The 25,047-nt window shown below is 41.2% G+C and overlaps 1 pseudogene across 1 annotated transcript; it reads left to right on the plus strand.

The window, feature by feature from the left end:
• Window positions 1-11,286: 11,286 nt before the first annotated feature.
• LOC307094696 (nicotinamide phosphoribosyltransferase-like) lies at window positions 11,287-18,914 on the plus strand (annotated as a pseudogene). Its single transcript has 5 exons — window positions 11,287-11,290; window positions 14,590-14,603; window positions 16,838-17,559; window positions 17,740-18,341; window positions 18,736-18,914. The product of its transcript is annotated as a nicotinamide phosphoribosyltransferase-like (transcript).
• The last annotated feature ends 6,133 nt before the right edge of the window (window positions 18,915-25,047 follow it).

Here is a 25,047-nt window from a genome sequence, read left to right on the forward strand (position 1 = left end):
ATAATCATTGATAGGCTGCCTCTAGCATTCCCCTTTCTGGGATGGAGCCCACAACCTGGGTATGTGCCTTGACCTGGAATCGAACCATCAATATGTTGGTTGATGGGTAAATGCCCAACCACGGAACCCCACTGGCTGTGCACACTATTATTTTTTATTGTTGACTCTATTACAGTTGTTCTCAATTTTCCCTATACTCCTCCCTCTTTTCTCCATCTACCCTTCCCCCACTTCTTCTAGTCCCTCACCACATTATTGTCTACGACCATGGCCTATGCATATATGTATATACTTATTTTAATATATTTCTGTTGATTTTAGAGAGTGTAATGGAGAGGGAGAGATAAAAACATCCATGATGAGACAGAATTGCTGATTAGTTGCCTCATGCATGACTCCACCTACACACCAGAAATTGAGCCTGCAACCCATGTATGTTCCCTGACCAGGAAAAGATCCAGTAACATATGATCTCATCATTTGTGGAATATAATGAACAGCATAAACTGATGGACAAAAATAAATTCAGAGACATAAAAGCATCAAGCAGACTGTGTCAAACTTCAGAGGGAATTCAAGAGAGACAGGGTGGGTAAGGGATCAGCCAAAGGACTTATATGCATTCATATAAACATAACCAATGGACACAGACACTATGGGGGGTAAGGGCATGTGCTGAGGTGTGAGGGTGACTGGGCAGAGCTCAATGGGGGAAAAAGGAGTTATATGTCATATTATATGTAATAATTTAAATAATAAATAATTTGGAAAATAAAAGATAAGAATAAAATAAAAAGTACCATAGCCTACTGGTTCATAGGCCGAGGCTCAACCACTGAGCTACACAGCTAGGCCATATTATTTTAAAATTTAAAAAAATACATATATTTTTTATTGTTGATAGTATTATAGATGTCTCCCATTTCCCCCTCTGTGTATATGCTTTGGAGGATCTCTTGCATTCCTCCCCACCTTCTTCCCCTTGGAGATCTGTTAGTCTGCTCCAGTTAGCCAGGCCTCTGGTCCCATCTAGTCCCTCCCCAGGCGTCACTTGCTGGGGCACAAAACCTTTACTCACCTGTCATTGGCTGGGATGCTAGTACTCCCCTGGGTGGTTAAGAAAACTGCATTACCCAGAAGAAATTGCACTCATGTGGGCAGTGCTAAAGGGCATTTTGTTTCTGGGCATTCGTTTAGGGCGGGACTTCCGCCTACCTCCTCAAGGTAGTCAATTTAACTTTTTAGGTCTTTGTTCATAGGTTCACAGGCTTCAGGGCATGGTTGTGAGTAGGACAGTGATGGGCAACTTTTTGAGCTTGGTGTGTCAAACTTCGCCAAAAAAATGAACATAACTCGGGTAGTGTGTCACTTTGAGGAAAAAAACATTATTTCAAGATATTTATAGTTTAAATAACATAAATGTATAATTGCTATATATAATTGTATTTAAGAAACCAAAAACTAAATATTTAACTTACCTGCTTAGTGACTTATTTGTTCATCCGTCAGTCGGTTTCTTTTGTTGGTCTTGATATTATTTAGCTTGTGTGGGGTGCCGTGAACTAAGATAAGTGAGGGGGAGGGGAATTCTTTAACTAACCTGCCTATTAGTGACTTTTTTGTTGCTGAATTTCATTGGCTAAATCTTCAATTGAAGGCTGATATTTTGTACACTTCAGGCCCAAGCAAGCGCTAGTAACTTCATCTGTCAATCTGTTTCTTTTGTTGGTTTTGATATTATTTAATGCTGAGAATAAGGCCTCACAAAAGTATGTAGAGGGAAAAATTGTGAGTAAAGCCATTGCTATATTTTTCAGGGGGCTAAAAGTGTCTGGTAGTCGGTTCCAGGCACTCCAAATTTCCTGTTCGTAGTGGCACTCCTCTTGATTCTCCAAGCGGCACCTTTCCAGATTCTCAAGCTTTGACCTCAAGTCGACAAACACCTGAGCCCAGATACTGTCTTGAAATTCTGCAAGTTGCATCTCCAAATCATCAATTTGCATCCATTGGAAACCATTTAGTTCCAAACTACTACATCAGGATACTTAATTATTTTCATGGTCTGTTCTAGACTTCTAAATTGACTAAATCTATCACTAAACTGGTCAAGTAACGAGTCTAAAACATGGTGGTACTTCATATGCAAGAGTTCCATTTTATTTTGTACAGTTGCACTGGCCTTCTCAAAATACTTTGTTACTCGAGGGAAATACTTACAAGTTTTAGTTTCTACATCTCGCTTGAAAATTTTAACTTTACTTTCAAAAGCTTTTATGTATCCAAACATAACGTCAATACTTTTGCCAAAACCTTGTAACTTTAAGTTCAGTTCATTAATATGAACAGAGAGATCTGTAAAAAACATCAAGGTGCTGACCCACTTATCATCATTAAGCTGGGAAAGTTTCCCAGATCCTTATCGTCAAGAAATACCTTAATTTCTTCAAAGCACTCCACAAAGCGTTCAAGAACTTTGCCTCGGCTCAATCATCTTACATTATTGTACATCAGCAGTCCACTTTAGGTGGAATCAACCGCCAGTAAAAGTGCCAAAAATTCTCGCTTGTGAAGGGGGTGAGCAGGTATTAAATTAACTATTTTTGTAACAACTGACATTAAGTCGTTTAAGTCGGTGAATCCTGCCTTGGCACATAAAGCCTCCTGATGGATAATACAACGAAAAGGCACAATCGGATGTCCAATAGCTTCTGTAAACAATTTGACAAATCCGACTTTTTTCCCCACCATATTTGGTGCCCCATCTGTCATCACTGACGCAACTTTAGAGATATCAATGCTTAGGTCACGAAATGTTTGTATAACAACTTTACATATTTCGCTTCCTGATTTACTTGTTGACACTGATACTAACTTCATCAACTCTTCTCTTATTGTGAGACCATCAGAATATCGACCAATAATGGCCAACTGAGCATGTGATGTGACATCAGTAGTTTCATCAAGAGAGATTGAAAAATATTTACACTTCCTTATGTCTCTCTTTAATTGATGTTGTACGTTTGTGTTCAGTCTCATTATTCGGTCTTTTATGATATTTCTACTGAGTGGTAATTCAGATATTCTCTTAATAATTGCATCTTTATTCTGCATATTGTGAAATAGAACTGGTGCACATCTTAGGAGAGTTTCTTTAATATATTCTCCCTCACTGAGCGCTTTTCCATGCTGAGCTATAGAGTGAGCAATGCTCAAACTTGCAGATGTTAAATTTGTAGAGCCTTTCATAAATTTAAGGATGGAATTAGATTGGCTCTTATAAAGGTGTAGCTGCCTGGAAATGTATTCCTTCCTTTCATCCTCACTTTTTTTCAAGAGCTGGGAATGATTAGTTTCAAAATGTCTATTTATATTCCACGTTCTGCTTACTACCGTTTCAGTACATAGAACGCAAAATGATCTGCCATTTTTTCTATAAAACCATACATCTTGGTCCATGTCTCTTGAAAGGGTCAGCCACTGCTACTACCACTTCCTTTACTTAACCTTAGTTTTTTATTTTTTGGGTTCTCCATCAGGGGGTCAGTGACAGAAGATAGAATTATAGATAGCTTGTTAGTCCTGCAGGCAATTAGGGGTTGACTAGCCTAACTAACCACAAAATGGTGCATATAACTGTCTTTTAGGAAAGGGCAGGGTTAATAAGCAGAAATAGGGGTTACCAAGGATGCACAACAGTAATAGTGATGAAATGGAGTCTGCACTATGGAGCAAGATGGTGTTCCTTATGTGAATTAAAATGGCTGCCGCTATTTCTAATGGCGGGAAATGGCACCCATAGCACGCCACAAACCCTCGCCTCTCCCAGCCTCCCCCTCACTTATCTCAGTAATGATGGATTAGAAATCCGTGACACCCCAGAACAGTAGATAATGGTTGCTGTGGTTAACTGTTATTTGGTTACTGGTAATGGCAGGGCCCCCAGAGATGTGTCCCCTGCTGTGTTCTGCTGCTCCCTGCTCTGCCGGCGTAAGTGAGGGCAAAGATCCCGGCTTAACTGGAAGTCCCAGAACTAGACACTCTGTGCCGGACTTCTGTTGTTTTGGCCTACAGACCTCCAGCACAGAGTGTCTAATAGGGGAGGATGAAAGACTCTAGTTGCAAATGTTTCATCCTCAGGAGCAGCAAATGTTTCATCCTCGGCATGCGGCCGCCTCAGTGGCCGCGTGTCATCAAAAATGGCTACGTGTGTCAGTGCTGACACGCGTGTCATAGGTTCACCATCACTGGTCTAGACCATCATCACAATCTCTTTGCACTATTAAGAATTATTCAGAGGGGAAAAAGATGGTGATCGGCAGGAAGGTAGGGAGGGAGAGTGTGTGATCAAGTGAAGGAGTGATAGAGGTGTGTGTGGACGTGTGTGTGTGTGTGTATAAGTGAAATAGGGACAGTTACACCCTGCAGTTCTTCCAGGGGGGTTCAAATCTGGGCAGTCTTAGACGGAAAAACCCCACAGCCGCTGCAAACACTCTGAGGAGGACACCAGTGGCACAGAGACCATGCCATCTTGAAGAACAGAACAGCTTGAGACTAGAATCCTAGCCTCATCACCAACCAGTCTGGTCTCCGAAGCAAACCAGGACATTACAACCACTCTGGTAGAAGACCTGCCACCCCAGCTGCAGACGCATGGACCCTGGGACCTTCACCTCCAAAGGTGCACCGCCTGACAGCAGTAAGTACAATCTCCCCCTCCCCAGCACCAGAACTCAGGATTCGCCACGTTCCTAGCCCCCTAGACACCCAGGCACTCCACTACCCAGGCAGTGCTTGGGAACCACTGAGAGCCCCCAAGTGTGTGATTCTGCACAGACAAGGGCGTGCAGCCCTGCTGTAGAATTTCTGAACTGCCTCTTCCTAAATAAATGCCAACGAACACCCCCGCTGTGCAACTTCAGTGCCAGGGCTCCTCAGAGTGTGTCAGAGCTCTGCGCAGGCAAACGCACCACCAGTTCCAAAGCCGGCAAACTCATGGCCACAGACAAGGGAAGGCACCCTGAGCCCATATATCCACAGGGTCCTCTGGGGAGCTGCTTTGAGGCCCTGATGGGTGTGATTCTGTACAGACAAGGATGCGCTGCCCCACAGCAGAAACTCTGAACTCCTTTCTCCTGAATAACTTCCCACATACACCTTAGCTGTTTAACTTCAGTACCAGGGCTAATCAAAGCATGTCAGAGCTCTGCGCAGGCAAATGCACCACCAGTTCGTGCACGCACTTCCAAAGGGCAGGCACTTCCAAAGTTCGTGCTTGCACTTCCAAAGCCCATATATCCACAGGGCACTTGTGGGAGCTACTGTGAGAACTGGCTCGGTGTGATCTTGGACAAACAGAGACAGACTGCCCCTGGCAGTAGAAATTCTGAATTCACTCATCCTGGACACCTGCACAGACACCGCAGCAGGGTAAATTCAGTGCCAGGGCCCCTCAAAGTGTGTCAGAACTCAGTGCCAGCAATCTCACCACCACAGACGTGCACGTTTCCAAAGGGCAGGCAGCCTGAGCCCATATATCCACAGGGTCCTCTGGGGAGCTGCTTTCAGCCCCTTCTGGGTGTGATTCTGTACAGACAAGGACACGCTGCCCCACAGCAGAAATTCTGAAACCCCTCTTCCTGAATAACTGCCCACATTCACCCTAGCTGCTCAACCTCAGTGCCAGGACCCCTCAGAGCGCATCAGAGCTCTGCACCTGCATACACACCTCCACAGAAGCGAATTTCCAACAGGCAGGCACCCTGAGCCCATCTACACTCAGGGAGCCACTGTGAGCTCTCCCAACAGATGGTTCCTGGGTGCCACTGTGAGTTCCCGCTGGACACACGTGATTTAAACTAAGGGTGCAAGACAGCAAAAACTGGGACACTCCCCTCCATAGATGCTGACTTCTAGACACTACAGTTGTGCCTCTCAAGTTTGCAGGCCTACATCAAGAGAACCCAAATAGCTCAAGTAGGGAGCTACACTAGATTACCAAGCCCAGGAGAACTGAGAGATTACACCAGTAGCACCATCCCCAAAAGAACCTGGGTAGCAAAGCAAGTGGATCTACAACTAAAACTTCACAGGAAAACATGGGAAGACAAAAAAGTAATCCCCTAAGGAAAGAAAAAGAGGAATCACCAGAAAGGGAGTTAAATGAAATTGAGGCTAGCAGCTTATCAGAGAAAGAATTCAGAGTAATGGTTGTTACTAAAGGATGTTTAATACATATGGATGTTTAAACGGATGGATGACAAGTACACACAACTCAATGAGAATTTAAGGAACTGAATGAGATTGATGCCAGCATGAAAAAGAACCAAGAGGAGATGAACAATGACATAGCTGCAATAAAGAACACAATGGAAGGCTTAAACAGTAGACTAGAAGAGACTGAGGACCGCATCAGCGAATAAAAGACAAAGTAGGAAAAAACTCACAAACACAGCAGCAACTGGAAAGAAGACTTAAAAAGCAAGAGGAGAGCCTAAGGGAGCTTTGAGACAACACAAAGTGAAACAATATTTGCTTAATAGGGATACCAGAAGGAGAGAAAGAGAAGCAAGGGATAGAAAACGTGTTTGAAGAAATAATGACAGAAAACTATTCTGATATTGGCAAGAAAAAAAAAAACATGCAAGTTCAAGAAGTACATAGAGTCCCAAACAAGTTGAACCCCAAAAGACCGACACCAAGACACATCATAATTAATTTGGCGAACACTAATAACAAAGTAAGAATCTTAAAGGCTGCCAGAGAGAGAGACAGAAAGTTACCTACAAGGGATCTCCTATTGGAATATCAACTGATTTCTCAACAGAAACACACCAGGCCAGAAGGGAATGGAATGAAATATACAAAGTGATGCAAAGCAATGGTCTGAATTCAAGAATACTACACCCAGCAAGGCTATCATTCAAAATTGAAGGTGGAATCAGGAGCTTCAAAGACAAAAAAGGGCTAAGAGAGTTTATCACTACCAAGCCAGCAATGTAAGAAATGATAAAAGGGACTGCTATAAAAAGAAGAAAGAGAAAGGCAAGAAGAAACACAAACACTAAGGAAAAATATGACAACAAACATGTACTTGTCAATAATAACATTAAATGTAAATGGATTACTTGCACCAATCAAAAGACATAGGGTAGCTGAATGGATAAGTAAAAATGACCCATATATTTGCTGTCTATAAGAGACCCACCTCAGAGCAAAGGATTCACACAGACTGAGAGTGAAGGGATGGAAAAACATTTTTCAGGCAAATGGAAATGAGAGAAAAGCTGGGATTGCGATACTTATTGCTGATAAAACAGACCTCAAAGTAAAGACCATAATAAGAGATAAGGAAGGCCACTACATAATACTAAAGGGAGCAATTCAACAAGAAGATATAATTCTAGTAAACATATATGAACCCAATGCAGGAACACCAAAATACATTAATAATCTCCTGGAAGATATCAAGGGAGAGATCGACAACAATACAATCATAGTAGGGGAATTTAATACACCACTGACATCACTGGATAAATCCTCTAGGCAAATAGTCAGCAAAGAAACAGCAATTCTAAATGACACACTAGATCAAATGGGCCTAATGGACATCTTCAGAGCATTTCACCTCAAAACCACGGAATATACGTTCTTCTCAAGTGCACATGGGACATTTCCAAAATAGACCACATATTGGGTCAAAAGCAAAGTCTCCCCAAACTCAATATGATTGAAATCCTATCAAGCATTTTCTCAGACCACAATGGCATAATATAAGAAATAAACTACAATAAAAACATTCCAAAAAAACCAAAACACTTGGAGGCTGAATATCATGCTACTAAACAATGATTGGGTTATCAATGAGATCAAAGAAGAAATTAAAAACATCCTGGAGACTAATGACAATAAAAAAACAACATTTCAAATCCTATGGGACACAATGAAAGCAGTCCTGAGAGGGAAGTTTATAGCTCTACAGGCCTACCTTAAAAAACAAGAAAAAATGGTAATAAATCATCTAACTCAACAACTCAAAGAATTAGAAAGAGAGCAACAAGAAAAGCCCACAGTGAGCAGAAGAAAGGAAATAATAAAGATCAGAGCAGAAATGAATGACATAGAGACAAAAAAACAAACACAATACAAAAGATCAACAAAACCAAGAGTTGGTTCTTCGAAAGGATAAACAAGATTGATGAACATCTAGCCAGGCTCACCAAAAAGCAAAGAGAGAGGACCCAAATAAACAAAATCAGAAATGAAAGAGGTGAAATAACAACAGACCCCACCGAAATACAAAAGATTGTTAAAAAATAATATGAACAACTCTATTCTAACAAACTAGACAACCTGGAGGAAATGGACGCATTCCTAGAAAAATACAACCTTCCAAAACTTACTAAGGAAGATTCTAAAAATCTCAATAGGCTGATAACTCTGGAAAAATTGAAGCAATCATCAAAAAGCTTCCAGCAAACAAAAGACTGGGGCCAGATGGCTTCACAGGGGAATTTTACCAAACATTCAAGGAAAAACTAAAACCTATCCTCCTCAGACTATTCCAAAAAAGTCAAGAGGAAGGAACACTTCCAAGCTCCTTCTATGAAGCCAGAATCACCCTAATATCAAAACCAGATAAAGACAATGCAATAAAAGAGAATTACAAGCCAATATCCCTCATGAATATAGATGCCAAAATCCTCAACAAAATTCTTGCAAATTGGATCCAGCAGTACATCAGAAAGATCATACACCATGACCAAGTAGGATTTATCCCAGGGATTCAAGGATGGGACAATATTCGCAAATTAATAAACGTGATACATCACATAAACAAATTGAGAGATAAAAATCAATATAGTCATATCAATTGATGCAGAAAAAGCATTTGACAAAATCCAACACCCTTTCTTGATAAAAACTCTCAGCAAAGTGTGAATAGAAGGATCATACATCAACATAATAAAAGCCATATATGACAAACCTGCAGCCAACATCATACTTAATGGGCAAAAACTAAAACCATTTCCCCTAAGAACAGGAAAAAGACAGGAATGCCCACTCTCAACACTCCTGTTTGACATAGTACTGGAAGTATTAGCCATTGCAATTAGACAAGAAGAAGAAATAAAAGGCATCCAAATTGGAAAAGAACAAGTAAAGCTGTCTTTATTTGCAGACGACATGATATTGTACATAAAAAATCCGAAAGAGTCTGTCAAAAAACTCATAGACTTAATAAATGAATTCGGCAATGTAGCAGGATACAAAATTAACGCCAAGAAATCTATGGCATTTCTATACACCAATAGTGAACTTACAGAAAGAGAGACTAAAAAAGCAATCCCATTTATCATTGCACCAAAAAAAATTAAGATACCTAGGAATAAACTTAACTAAAGAAGTAAAAGACCTATACATGGAAAACTACACAACACTGAAAAAAGAGATAGAGGAAGACATAAACAGATGCAAGAACATACCATGTTCATGGATTGATAGAATCAACATAATCAAAATGTCCATACTACCCAAAGCAATCTATACATTCAATGCACTTCTCATTAAAATACCAATGGCATATTTCACAGACCTAGAAAGAACTCTCCAAAAATTCATCTAGAATAAAAAAAGACCCTGAACAGCTGCAGCAATCCTGAGAAAGAAGAACAAAGTAGGTGTGATCTCAATACCAGATTTCAAGCTGTATTACAAAGCCACTGTTCTTAAAACACCCTGGTACTGGCACAAGAACAGACACATAGATCAATGGAACAGAATGGAGAACCCAGAAATTAACTCAAACCACTATGCCCAATTAATATTTGACAAGGAGGCATGAACATACAATGGAGTCAAGACAGTCTCTTCAACAAATGGTGTTGGGAAAATTGGACAGATACATGCAACAAAATGAAACTAGATCATCAACTTTCACCATACACAAAAATAAACTCAAAATGGATAAAGGACTTAAACATAAGACTGGAAACCATAAAAATACTAGAGGAATCCACAGGCAGAGAAATCTCAGACATATGTTGAAAGAACTTCTTCACTGATACTGCTCCTAGGGCAATGGAAGCTAAAGAGAAAATAAACAACTGGGACTACATCAAAATAAAAAGCTTTGCACAGCAAAGCGAACCATCAATAAAACAACAGGAAATCCCACTACATGGAAGAACATATTTGCCAATGATATTGATAAAGGTTTAATCTCCAACATTTATAGAGAACTCATACAACTTAACAAAAAGAAGATAATCAACCCATTCAAAAAATGGGCAATGGATCTAAATAGACACTTTTCAAAAGAAGACAGAAGGAAGGCCAAGAGACATATGAAAACCTGCTCAAAGTCACTAATCATCAGAGAGATGCAAATCAAAACAACTATGCGGTACCATCTCACACCTGTCAGAATGGCTATCATCAACAAATCAACAAACAAGTGTTGGCGAGGAGGTGGAGAAAAAGGAACTCTTTTGCACTGTTGGTGGGAATGCAGACTGGTACAGCAACTGTGGAAAACAGTATGGAATTTCCTCAAAAAACTAAAAATGGAACTCCCATTTGACCCAGTGATCCCACACCTAGGAATATATCCCAAGAAACTAGAACCATGGATCAGAAAGGATATATGTACCCCTATGTTCATAGCAGCACAATTCACCATAGCTAAGATTTGGAAACAGCCCAAATGCCCTTCAGCAGATGAATGGATTAAAAAACTGTGGTACATCTTCACAAAGAGATACTATGCTGCGGTAAAAAAGAAGGAGTTCCTACCATTTGCAACAACATGGATAGAGATGGAGAGCATTATGCTAAGTGAAATAAGCCAGGCAGATAAAGATAAATATCACATGATCTCACTCATTTGTGGAATATAATGAACGACATAGACTGATGAACAAGAACAGATCTAGAGACTGAGAAACATTGATCAGAACCTCAAACCTCAGGGAAGGAGGGGGTGAGTGGGAGAAAGGGGGAGAGATCAACCAAGGGACTTGTGTACATGCAATAAGCCTAATCAATGGACACAGACAACAGGGGGGTTGGGCACGAATTGGGGATGGGGCGTAATGGGGGAATAAGGACACATATAAAAAATAATAAAAAAATAAAAAATTAAAGAAATTAAAAAAGAAATTGTGAGGTAACCAGAACCCCAAGGATGCCTGAGAACATCTTTCTTGCCATGCTAGCAGTCACCAGCTGTACTGTAAGATTACCTGGGGCAAATGGGGAAGTGTTTTGGACTTATGTTCCTGACTCTTCATGGGTAAGGGCCCTTACGAGGGATGATCCACCTCCTAATGTAGTCACCAATAATACCAAACACCTTGGTCATCCAGGAGGACCATGGTTGGAGCAAGGAAGTATAATTACACAGGGGTCTCCAACCAGCTTCCCTTTTGTATTACACAAAATCAAACCATTGCTCCTTTGGGTGTAAAATTAAAGAGAGGTTTCTGGCTTGTGTGGATAACAAAGAAAGGGACTATCACTACTTGCTCCTGGGAGAGGTGCAGAAAATGTAACTAAGACCTATCTATACAAAAAGAAATTGTCAACCAGTTTGAAATGGAATTGCCATGGCCTAGAGCAAAGAATATCCTTACATGATATTATTCTACAATGTCATTATAATTTTTTTCCCAGATTTGTGTTATCCCCACTACCTATAATAGTACCTCGCACCCTTAGGTATCAATAAAAAATAATATTTTTGGTGCTTGGAGACAAAGGTAACACATCTGTAGATATTTTAGAATTACAACAGCATAATATATAATTAACCCAAACAAACTTACAAACTAATTCTCTGAATGTCTGGCAGCAATTTAAAAAGGACATGAAAGGGTTTAATCCCTTCCATTGTGTAGAGGGCCCCCTGGGAAGGCACCTGAGCATTCTATATTGGCCCCTCTTGCCCTTTTGGCCAAGAGGGACCCTCTTCTCACAATCCAATTGTCCACAGCTGTTGCCTGAGCTTTCTGTTCATGCCAAGGTTGAAGCCTCATGATGGCTGGTACCATGGATCTGTCTCTCACCAGTGGGGTGAGCTGGGCCTACCTGGAGAAGAAACCTGGGTTCTATAAGATATGTGATCAGTGCTGGGACCCTGCCAACAGGTGAGGGGATCCCAAGGCAGGTGCTGGGCATGGAGGCCATGGGGACGTAGGTGACCAAGGAGACAGAACTAAACCTCACATCACCCTGCTTGGCCCCGAAGGATGGCTGGTTAGCCAGAGATGGGTAAGATTCCTCAAGGAAGGAACAACCTAAGACAGGCACAGTCGCAAAGGGGCCATCAGGAGAGAACTTGGGGGTCAACAGAGGTGGGGCACAGACCTTCACCCCCCAAGTTTGCAGGGGCCTGAATCCTCACCCCTGCTGAGGGAGGTCCCCTGCCCCCATGGCTGCTTAGCTTCCCATGCCCAGCTCAAATCGGGACCCAGGTAACAGAGACTTGGCCGACAGCAGCTGCCCTCTCACTGAAACAAGACTTGATGGAGATGTCTTGTACCCATGATGCGGGGAACTGGAGTCTTTGATATCTAAACCCAGCCTAGCACCAGGAATGCTCAGGGCCTACTCAAGAAGGCAAATAATCCTTTCCATTAATATCTACAGGGTAAAATAAGATGGTTGTTAGAGTATTACATTTGACAGTAAAATAGTAGTCAAGTTTTCAGACTAATTTAAATTGGCTAATCAAAATAAGCGAATATTCTAGAAAAATCAATTGTACTGGACAGAAAAGCTGTTCCTAAAGTGTTAACTAAAATTTTTATTGGTAGTTCATCTCATGGTAAAATTGTGTAACCTATAATGAACCTAAAGCAGTCACATTTTAGTGCAAAAAAAGTAAAATTTAAAAGCTATCAAGATTACAGCATAAAATTTCCAAAAGCCTCCTAATATTTAAACCAAAAAAGGGGAGATAGTAGAAGAATATCATGTAAGGAAAAATATCCTGTGGGTAAATTACATCTAGAAAATTTTTACTTTAGAAAATTAACTTTCATTTGTAATGCTAACAGCAAGACACCCAGGTAAAACATACATGGTGTTAAAACAAGCCAAAGGAAATCGTTTGAGCAAAAAATGAAAAAGGATCGCAAGTCACATTTATAGAAAAGATTCCTTTATTAACTTTTGGTCGAGAATATGTTTGTATATTTTCAGAAAACAATTCCGAGACCATGTGGATTTCTGCAACAGAAAGGAATTGACAGGAGTGTTCCAGCCATGAAGACAGAAGAGAAACAGTCCAGAGATGGAAGACGCTGTTGATGCCTTGCCATACTAGCAGTCAGCAGCTGTGTGTCACTGCAGGTTGCCCAGGACCAAACCAGAGAGGGTGGGACCTGCATTACCACCATTTGCCCACCATCCAGAACTGAAATATCATTGCTGTTATGTACACATAAGGAACTGTTGGGCATAGAAATTGGGACTCAAAAGAACTGTTGGCCCAGAAAGAAACTCACTATAGACTGATTCGTTTGCCTCTCAGCATAACCATTATTGCTTGTCTCATTTTTGGTTCCTATAAGTGTATTTCTAGTATCACATGAGCTCACTAATCTAGGGGAAATGATGAACAACATAGACTGATGAACAAGAACAGCATCAATCAGACTGTCAGACCTCAGAGGGAAGGTAGGGGAGGGTGGGGATAAGGGCGATAGATCAACCAAAGGACTTGTGTGCTTGTACATGAGCCTAACCAGTGATCACAGACAACATGGGGGTGGGGCCATGCGTGGGGAGGGGTTTGGGATGGGAATGCGGGAGATGAGGACACATATGTGATACCTTAATCAATAAAGTAATTTTAAAAAATGGGGAAAAAAAGACTTATTCAGAATACCCAATAGATATTTTTTACATCAATCATTTCTACTGATACTTAGCATACTAAAAGCTAAAATGAAAAGTTTTTAAATTATTTTAGTAATTCATTTAAATTTATTATAAAACTATTGTGTTAACATGATTACTATTTTATTTTTTTATAATAATCTGACTTTTTTCTTTTTAATATATTATATTGATTTTTTAGAGAGAGAAAGGGAGAGCGACAGAGAGTCAGAAACATCGATGAGAGAGAAACATCGATCATCTGCCTCTTGCACATCTCCTACTGGGGATGTGTCTGAAACCAAGGTACATGCCCTTGACCGGAATCAAACCTGGGACCTTTCAGTCCGCAGGCCGACGCTCTATCCACTGAGCAAAACTGGCTAGGGCATGATTACTACTTTAATGAAAAAAATAATTATATTTGAAAAATAAAAACATTGAAAAAGATGGCACTTAAAGATTTTTATCATATTTATTGGGTTGACACTGGTCAATAAATGTATATGTTTCAAGTGTACAATTCTATAATAGGTCATCTGCATTCCTCATTGTGGTCACCACCCAAAGTTATCTCGTTCTGTCACCACACATTTTAACCCCTCTACCTGTTTCTACTTCCCCAGCTCCCCTTTCCATCTGGTAACCACCTTACTATTGTCTGTGTCTATGAGTTTCTGTTTGTCTTCTTTGTTTATTTGTTGTTTTCAGCTTATATCCAACATGTAAGTGGAATCATACAGTTATTGAGGTTTCCATCTGACTTATTTCACTTAGCATGATATTGTCAAGATCCATCCATGTTGTTGAAAATGTCAGTATTTCATCTTTTCTTGTGGCTGAGTAATATTCAGCTATAATATTGTATATGTACTGTAAGGACAGAAAATAATGTTGAATAGGTACTGTCAGGACAGAAAAAAACAACCTTTCTTTTCCTTTGCTGTTGAAGCATCCATCTTATATAAAAACTGCTGCTTGAAATTTTAACCCTGCTATTTTGGCTTCTGTAAATGCTTGCTTGCTTAAATAATAAGGAAAATAAGACTACTCCCATTTCAGAGAGGCCATAAACTATGCCTCAGACAGAGTTGTCAGTGCTGACACCAGGCCAGGCCTTGAGATATGGTCTTATGGCCCCTTCCCAGCATGCAAGCCTTCTTTCTTAGAAGGCCTGGAAGTCTCATTTCAAATTTGTGAGACAAAAGAGCTAGAAAACTTATAAACAGAAAAAGTTTCCTCCATGTGGGGGCCCCAGAATTTGAAAGGCACATTTTTCTCTGGCCCTGCACATAATAAAATGTAACTCTCTTTCTCTAAGCGTGTCTTGGTTTTTCTCTGGTCTTCTGTAACACTGTAGCTTTCCACAATTTATGAGAAGCATCCTTGTAATTAATCCCCAAGATTGTAGCTCCTCTGATTCAAACAACCCCTCTGTTCAAACTGCAAGACAAGTTACTCTCAAGGCTACATTCTTGCATACATCTCCTCCCTGCTGGTTCATAACACAGGGATAATTACTAAAAAGTTCCCTTTCCCCTCTCCTTCAAACAAGCTGCCTTTGAACACTTTATAACTTTTACTCTAAGCATGTTTTATAGACTTGGGGATGTTGTATCATAAGTCAGCAAATGAGATACAGACGCCTTAATGAGCCAATTACTTAGGAGTCGATTATTTCAGGTGGCCCAGAGGGAGGTGTCTCTTCCAAATCTCTGAGCAACACACACAGGAAGTCTCCCATATTTATACTTTTTGAGCTTCTTTGTTTGCAGATATTACAAAGTGCTCTATGTGAGTTATTGTTACAGACAATTGTAACCTTGAATACATAATGAGTTAGTACTTGTCATAAGAATATGGGAATTATTATCAGTATTAGTCTATATTAGTCTATTATATTTGATGGCTAACTTGCAAGGTCACACAATTAAGTTTATCATTTTCTATTATTTGAACTAAAAACAAAGTCATTTTATAGAAAGAGACTGCCTTAAAGTGACAGAGTTTATGACAGAGTTTACAGTACTAAGGGACTATCTAACAATAGCAGAGAGTTTCAAACAGCAGTTTTATACAAGATGGAGGTTCCTATGCTTTAGGAAAAATACTGATAAGACACCTCCCTAAGACATCTATCTGGACTGTCTCCTGAAGGATCAATGGACAATGCCCCTAATGAATGCTCAATTTCAGCCCAAACCCTTCCTTGTCACCTAGCAACAGCAGACAAGGCTTTAAAAGGGGGGAGGGGTTAAGGAGGGAAGTGTTTGTTCTTTGCTTATGTATTGATTAATAATACAAGGGCTCTTTCTCTTTGGGAAAAGTAAAAACTACTTCTTCTTTTAGTTGTGAATTCCTTAACAGTCTGCATCACTGGCCAAAAACTCTAACATGTGCCACATTGGAAAAGGTGACATTTTTCCTACAAACCTCTGTAATGTCTGCCTTAATAGAAGATAGTGGATTCTCACATATCCACTTCTGTACTCAATCTTTTGTAATTTTCTGTTGTGCTTGAGTAGATAAAGAAAATTCTGCCACATCCCACATATGCATAGTTGAAAAACAGAAGAGCTTATATAGCCTTTTCAGATCATTGTGGATATTCTTTGATAACACACTAAAACATAACAAGTGGTAGTTTTTTTTAAAGATTAGCAGCCATGTAAAACCTGAAAAAATGTTATGAATGTTTCCAACTCTTACATCAAAATCCATTGGTCCAAATATTTATCATCAATGCATTTGGTCACTAAAAATTAGGCCAGGGAGCTCAGGTGAGGCCATCCTACTGCCAGCTGCATGTGCCTTAGCCCCTGCCACCCCTGTCACCTCAAGCCACTGGCCCTCGTCAGGCCTTGCCTCTAAGCTCCTTTTCCCCCTCACCTCTCCTTCTGACCAGCAGTGACTTAAGGGACAGAGCAAAGTAAAGCCCATTTTTCCTCCCTCCTCGCAGCAGTGCCAGGAAGCCCCTTTTATCCGGCCAGAGGTGAATGCTGAGGCAGAAGCCAAGTTCAACATCCTCCTGGCCACCGACTCCTACAAGGTTACTCACTATAAACAATACCCACCCAACACAAGCAAAGATTATTTCTACTCTGAATGCAGTGAAAAGAAGACAGAAAACTCCAAAATAAGGAAGGTGAAATGCAAGGAAACAGTATTTTATGGGTTGCAGTACCTTCTTAATAAGTACTTATAAGATAAAGTAGTGACCAAAGAGAAGATCCAGGAAGCCAAAGAGGTGTCCATAGAGCATTTCCCAGATGATGCATTTAATGAAAAGGATGGAATTGCATTCTTGAGAAATACCATGGGCATCTTCCAGTAGAAGTAAAAGCTGTCCCTGAGGGCTCTGTCATTCCCAGAGGAAATGTTCTCTTCACAGTGGAAAACACAGATCCAGAGTGTAGTTGGCTTACAAATTGGGTTGAGACTATTCTTGTTCAGTCCTGGTATCCAATCGCCGTGGCCACAAATTCTAGAGAGCTGAAGAAAATATTGACCAAATATTTGTTAGAAACATCTGGTAACTTAGTTGGTCTGGAATACAAGTTGCTTGTATTTTGGCTACAGAAAATCTCTTCCCAAGAGACTGCTGGCATAGGAGCTCTGCTTATTTGGTTAACTTCAAAGGAATGGATAGAGTAACAGGAATTGCTTTAACTAAAAAATACTGTGCCCTAGCTGGTTTTGCTCAGTGGATAGAGCATTGGCCTGTGGACCACAGGGTCCCAGGTTTGATTCCTGCCAAGGGCACAAGCCTGGGTGCTTGTATGAGGCATCCAATCAATGACTCTCTCTCATAATTGATGTTTCTTTCTCTCTCCCTTCTTCTCTGAAATCAATAATATATACTGGGAACAAGAGATCCTATTCCAGCCTATTTTATTCCAGCAGCAGAACATAGTACCATAACAGCTTGGGGGAAAGACCATGAAAAAGATGTTACTTTTGAACATATAGTAACACAGTTTTCATCAGTGCCTGTATCTGTGGTCAGCGATAGTTATGACATTTATAATGGGTGTGGTAAAATATGGGGTGAAGATCTAAGACATTTAATAGCATCAAGAAGTTCAGAGGCACCACTAATAATCAGACCTAATTCTGTAAATCCTCTTGACACTGTATTAAAGGTTTTGGATACTTTAAGTAAGAAATCCCCCATTACTAAGAACCCAAAGGGCTACAACTTGCTGCCACCATATCTTCAAGTTATTCAAGGGGATGGAATACATATTAATACTTTATAAGAGATTGTGGAAGTCCTGAAACAAAACAAATGGAGTATTGAAAATGTTGCCTTCGATTCTGGTGGAGCTTTGCTACAAAAATTAACAAGAAATCTCTTGAATTGTTCCTTTAACTGTAGTTATGTTGTAACCAATGGCCTTGGGGATAATGTATTAAAGGACCCAGTTGCTGATCCCAACAAAAGTTCCCAAAAAGGTCAATTATCCTATATAGCAAAAGGCTAATATGCAAATTGTTCCCTCAACCCAGAGTTCAACCAGGGCGTGGTTGGCTAGCCAACCACCCATGGCCCCACCCCCTGGCCAGCCCAGCTGATCAGCCCTGATCAGTGCGGGCCTGTGGGACCCCACTCATGCACGAAGACATGCACTGGGCCTCTAGTCTTTATAATAATAAAAGCATAATAAGCAAATCGACCAAACGGCCGAACAGCAGAACAACCATCCAGACGTCCTTCCGAACGATCTTCCAGATGAATTTCCAGATGAAGCCAGGCTGCAAGGGCCTATGCAGTCGAAGTGGTGGCCAGGGCTGCGAGACAGCAGCCGGGGGTACGAAGGCCGACCCTTGCACAGATTTCACACATCGGGCCTCTAGTCTTTACATAAAACACCAGCAGCAGATTTTGTTACACTTGAGGAAGGAAGAGGAGACCATGAGGAATGATCTTCTCCAGACTCTCTTCAAGAATGAGAAGGTGACAAAAAGCTAGTCATGTGATGAAGAAAGAAAAAAATGCAAAGCTGAATATTGAACTGGAAGCAGCACCTCATTAGGCTTTGTTTTATGACTGGGTGTGTGCCCTTGCCTCTACGTGTGCCTGTACATGCACACAGGTATACTCTGGTGTGGGTGGATGTGTGATACATAATGTTCATTGTACAGATGTGTGGGGTTTCTTTATTTTATGATACATTACAACCAAATTATTTCTTGGTTTATGGACATACTGCCCTTTTTCCCCATAGTGTTTAGGTAATCTCAATTAGGCAATGCACTTGACCACATAAAAGGTTAATGCTAAAGCAAGCTTTTTAGGGCTCTTTGACAAAAGATAGCAATTTAATCTGGTATTGATATTTTCTCAACAGAACTGAGAAACTCTTATAAAAAAACAAAAGATCACATAAAACAGATTTGCATAAAATTATCATGATGGCTTTATGTTTAACTTATACTGTACTTTTGTACAAACAAGATTCTGTATGACAGATTTAAATTTTAAGTGATTTAACAGTCTTTCCAACTTTTCATGATTTTTATGAGCACAGACTTTCAAGAAAATACTTGAAGATAAATTACATTGCCTTTTGTCCATTAATCAGCAAATAAAACAGGGCCTTAACAAAGTTGTGTTATTATACAATTTTAAAATTATGTTGGGACACTCTGTAGAATTACTCACCTCACTGCTGCGTGTAGAATATCCTATATAATAAAAGGCTAATATGCAAATAGACTGAACAGCAGAACGACCGGTCACTATGACAAACACTGACCACCAGGGGGCAGATGCTCAATGCAGGAGCTGCCCCATGGTGGTCAGTGTGCTCCCACAGGTGGAGTGCCGCTCAGCCAAAAGCTGAGCTCAGGGCTGGCGAGCGCAACAGTGGTGGCAAGAGTCCCTCCTGCCTCCACAGCAGTGCTAAGGATGTCCAACTGACAGCTTAGGCCCGCTCCCCATGGGGTGCAGGCCTAAGCTGTCAGTTGGATATCCCCCGAGGGCTCTCAAACTGCGAGAGGGTGCAGGCCGAGCTGAGGGAACTCCCCCCAAGTGCACAAATTTTGTGCACCACACCTCTAGTATATTAATAATTCTACATTAAAGAAAATAATGGTTCTTACTGGAATGTCTAGGCACTGTACAGTGATTATATATGTTGGTCATTGTATTGTACCAGTGAAATGCCAAATTTGAAAGGCTTATACTTCTCCCAACTGCTTGCCTGCCTGCCTTCCTGATTGCCCCTAACCGCTCTGCCTGCCAGCCTGATCACCCCCTAACCACTCCGCTGCCAGCCTGGTTGATGCTTAACTGTTCCCCTGCCAGCCTGTTTGCCCCCAACTTTTCTCCTCTGCCAGCCTGGTCACCTCTAACTGCCCTCTCCTGCAGGGTTGATCACCTCCAACTGCCCTCCCTTGCAGTCCTGGTCCTTCTCAACTGCCCTCCCTTGCAGGCTTGGTCCCTCACAACTGCCCTCCCTTGCAGGCCAGGTGCCTCCCAACTGCCCTATCTTGCTGGCCATCTTGTAGTGGCCATCTTGTGTCCACATGGGGGCAGCTATATTGTGTGTTACAGTGATGATCAATCTGTATATTACTCTTTTATTAGATAGGATAGAGGCCTGGTTCATGGGTGGGGGCCAGCTGGTTTGCCCTGAAGGGTGTCCTGGATCAGGGTGGGGTTCCCTTGGGGCATGGGGCGGCCTGAGCTAGGGGCCTGTGGTGGTTTGCAGGCCGGCCATGCCCCCTGGCCACCCAAGCGCAGGCCTTGGTATCTGGAATTTATTTTCCTTCTACTTTGTAGCCTGGAGCGGAGCCAAGCCTGCTGCTCCCTCCGGGGCGGCAGCCATTTCTGTGGCAGTTAATTCACCTTCTACAATTGAAACTTTGTAGCTTTAAGCAGGTGAGCCCGGCCAGGGTGTGCAGAAAGCTTTGCTTCCCCTGTTGCAGCTGGCAACCCTGGCCTGCTCTCTCAAGCTCCATTCTGCCGCCATTTGTTTGAATTTGTTTACCTTCTATTATTGAAACTTTGTAGCTTGAGTGGAGGCTTAGGCCTTCAACGGTTATGGAAAGCTTGGCTTCCTCTGTTACCTGGGAAACTTTGCTCTCTGTGGCTGTAGCCATCTTGGATGGGGTTAATTTGCATACTTGCCCTGATTGGCTGGTGGGCGTGGCTTGGCTGGTGGGCGTGTCTTATGTAGCGGAGTGATGGTTAATTTGCATATTACCATTTTATTAGAGAGGATTGCATTTATTCTTATAACAAGGCAAACAACATAATATCATTTGGCAAACAACATAATAATTGATTCATGTAAGGATCATCATTGGATGCTAAATTGAGTAGGTGAAATTGTGAGGAGTAACAAAATGTTTGCAGACACTCAAAGTACCTCCACATAAGGTATTTGTGACACACAAAGGTAAATAGTACCTTTACTCTGGACAAAAGTAGCAGACACTTGTTAACCACATGATCACAGTCAACACTGGCAGTAAGGGAGCTGAGCATGTGCCTACAGATTTGCTGCATGGGAAGAAGTCAGCATTACTTGTGTGGCATTCCTGCCCACATGGCATAACGTGAAGCAACATGAGGAAACTTCAAATAAACCTAAGCAGAAAGTCTACAAATAACTGGCCTATACTCTTCCAACTGTGAATCTCATGAAAAGCAAAGGAAACCTGAAGAACTGCCCCAGATTAAAATAGACTAAAGAAACAGGACAATTGGACATAACACATCATCTTGGATTTACTTGGACGATAAAGTTTATTATTGAGACAATAGCAAATATCTGAATAAGATCCAAGATTAAATATTAATACTGACCCAATTTTAATTCCCTGACTTTGATAATTATACCACAATTATATAAGATAATCCCCTTTTCTTAGGAAATGAACACTAAAGTATTTAGGAGTAAAGAAGTACCATATCTGCAACTTCCAAAAGGTTCATATATTATATCTAACCAACCTTCATTTACATTTATTTAGGTAATAGACAAGAAGGGAGAAAGGATAAAGTAAATGTAGTAAAATGTTAACTTTCTGAGAATGATTTCCAGGAATTCTTTGTACTATTCTTGTAACTTTTCTATAAGACTGAAACTTCCAATACAGAATATTTCAAAAAGAAATATTCTAAAATTAATTTTAACAAATTACAACCCATTAAATGAAATAAACCTTGAGTTTGCATTAATAAATCAAAAGCTTAATGAAGAGGAGATATTTACACTGACTCCATAAAACTTCCCTATAAAGCAAAACTTGTGAAGTGAAAAAGGAAACATTACAGAGGAGAAACCCAGCAGATAATACCTTCACTGATCAACATTAACATCGCCAAGAATGGCAAATCAAAATTGCAGGTCACATCACAGGATGCAATGAGGAGAGTGTAGGACTACTTCTGTGATGTTCTTGCTAAAAATGTCTGATCTAAATATTATCATAGGAAACATCAGGAAAATCCACATTGTAGGACATTCTACATGCATTAGTGGAACTTCCTCTTCAAAAGATTCAAGGTCATGAAAGTCAAGGAAAGACTAAGGACCTGTTCCAGACTGAAGGAGAATAGACACTACAGCTCAGTGTAGCCCATGGATCTGAACAGGGTCTTTATGCTATAACAGATACTACAGACAAGTGGCAAAAATTGAAAAGAATGCGAGGATGAAATTATGGAATATATTAGGGTGAATTTTCTGACTGTGAAGGTGGTATGGTAGGACAAGTGGAATATACTAAAGGAATAAGGCATGGTGGCATGGAGTCAACAGTTTACTCTCAAATGGTTCAGGGCAAAAGAGCGCTTTTTACTGAAACTTGGATCTTTCTATACTTTTAAGACACTTTATTAAAAAAAATCAATCAGTAAATGGAAAAGTAGAAAAGCAAACTTTATTTCTCCCAGGAGGAAAGATTTTGGAATCAGTATTTAAAATTACATAAGTCTAATGGCACTATAATAATTTTAATACATCAATTTAGTAACCATAGCAGCAGATATCAAAATCTTTAGGACCAAATATTGTGATAAAATTGGAATATATAAAAAAATCAACCAGTATCACTAAAATATGAGTGACAAGTTGTTTGTTTGGATGTTGTTTGAACAGCTGGTATTTGGGCAGTTTGAGTATGTAAAACTCAATAGTGCTGGCCTTCGTGTACAAAATGTGCTTAAACCTTACTTAGATGCCCCCCAAAAAACACAGTTTAAAATACTATGTAAATTTTCATCAGACACATATGATCAAAATTTTTTTCTTCAATAAAGATCTCACATCATGTGTAAAATGGAAACAAAATGTTATACAAACAGTCTGGTAAATAAACTTTTACTGTTTATGTTTTATATCATGTACTTTTTCAGCAAAATCTCTTTATATTCTTTTTGTGCTTTCAAAAGTAGATCTTGGGTTGAACTTGACTGATAGATTGATGCCACAGGAGAAGCTCTATAGGATTCAGTTTCAAAGTTAGCAGCACCTGGAAAGAAAAAGAATTATATTCTTTGTCTAAACTACAACTAAGAATAAGTGTTAAGTAGAATAAAAACATCTATATCTGACTACAATACACAATACAAGAATGCTATGAAATATAATTTGCCAATGGTTGCACACTGAATTAATTGGTATCATGGCTAAGTATCAGACATTCTGTTTTTCCTATCCTTCATTCATTAATTAAACACCATGAATAAAGGTAATTTGATAAGCACTGTAGTTACAAAATGAAGATGACACAGAACCTTGAACAGTCATCTATAATAATCTATAATAATAAAAACATAATATGCTAATTAGACCAGACAGCTGAATGACCTTCTGAATGTTATTCCAGATGTCCTTCTGGATGAAGCCACCACAGGGTGGCCAAGGCAGAAGTGGTTAGGGGCAATCAGTCAGGCAGGTGAGCATTTAGGGTCTATTAGGCAAGCAGGTAGAGTGGTTAGGGGTGATCAGAGAGGCAGGCAGGAGAGTGGTTAGGAGCCAGTGGTCCTAGATTGTGAGAGGGATGTCTGACTGCTGGACATCCCTTGAGGGGTCCCTGATTGTGAGAGAGAGCAGGACAGGCTAGGGAACCTCCCCACTCCCGGGCACAAATTTTGTGCACCAGGCCTCTAGTCCTATATAATAAAAGGGTAGTATGCAAATAGACCAAACGGCAGAACAAGAGAACAACCAATCAAAGCGTAATACGCTATTGATAATGGGAAGGCTGTTCAACCGCTTGCTATGATGTGTACTGACCACAAGGGGGCAGATGCTCCAACCGGTAGGTTAGCTTGCTGCTGGGGTCCAGCTGATTGGGACTGAGCAAGATGTGGGGGACATGCCCTGGATCCCTCCCATGGTCCCTCTCTGGCCAGATCGTGCACCAGTGTGGTCCCTCAGCCTCACCTGCACCCGCTTGAAATCTAGGACCCCTCGGCGGATGTCAGAGAGCCAGTTTCAGTCTGATCCCATAGTCTGATACCTTGGGAGGGTGTCACAGGCGGGGCTCATGGCTGGAAAGCGCTGCTGTGGCAGTGTGAGCCTCTCCCAATCAGAACTGACTGGGCACTATCCCGAGCAGGCACCATGGGGCTGGGATGAGCGGGAGGGGTAGGTAGGAGCTGCAGGCGGCATTCGACCGAGGGTTTTTGCCTGATACCTGCAGGTCACCCAGAGGGACCCTACCTGTGCACCAATTCGTGCACTGGAACTCTAGTCCTATCTAATAATAGAGTAATATGCAAATTAACTGTCCCTCCGTGACAAAATGGCGGCCTCCATAGCTATAAGATGGCGGCGCCCAGTCCCCTCAGCCCCGCTGCTGCAGTGTCTGGGCCTGTCAGTCCTGCTGGGGTTCATGGGGACCAAGCAGCGAGGCTGGATCTGCCCCCAGACACGTCAGACAGAGCCTGGACAGCAGGGCTTGGGCCTTGCCTTAGCGCAGCGGCAGCGGGGAAGACAGATCCTTTTTGCAGACAGATCCTTTTTGCACAGCAGACAGAGCCTGGGCAACAGGGCATGGGGGATTCCTTAGCATGGAGGTGGCATGAGCTCCCCCAGGCCCAGCAGACAGAGCCCAGACAGCAGGGCTTGGGGGTTTCCCTTAGCATGGCTGCAGCGGGGAAGACACAGGCCCTGCAGACAGAGCCCGGACAGTAGGTCTTGAGGTCTT

This window comes from Cnephaeus nilssonii (assembly GCF_951640355.1).
Source record: "Cnephaeus nilssonii genome assembly, chromosome: 23".
NCBI lineage: Eukaryota > Metazoa > Chordata > Mammalia > Chiroptera > Vespertilionidae > Cnephaeus > Cnephaeus nilssonii.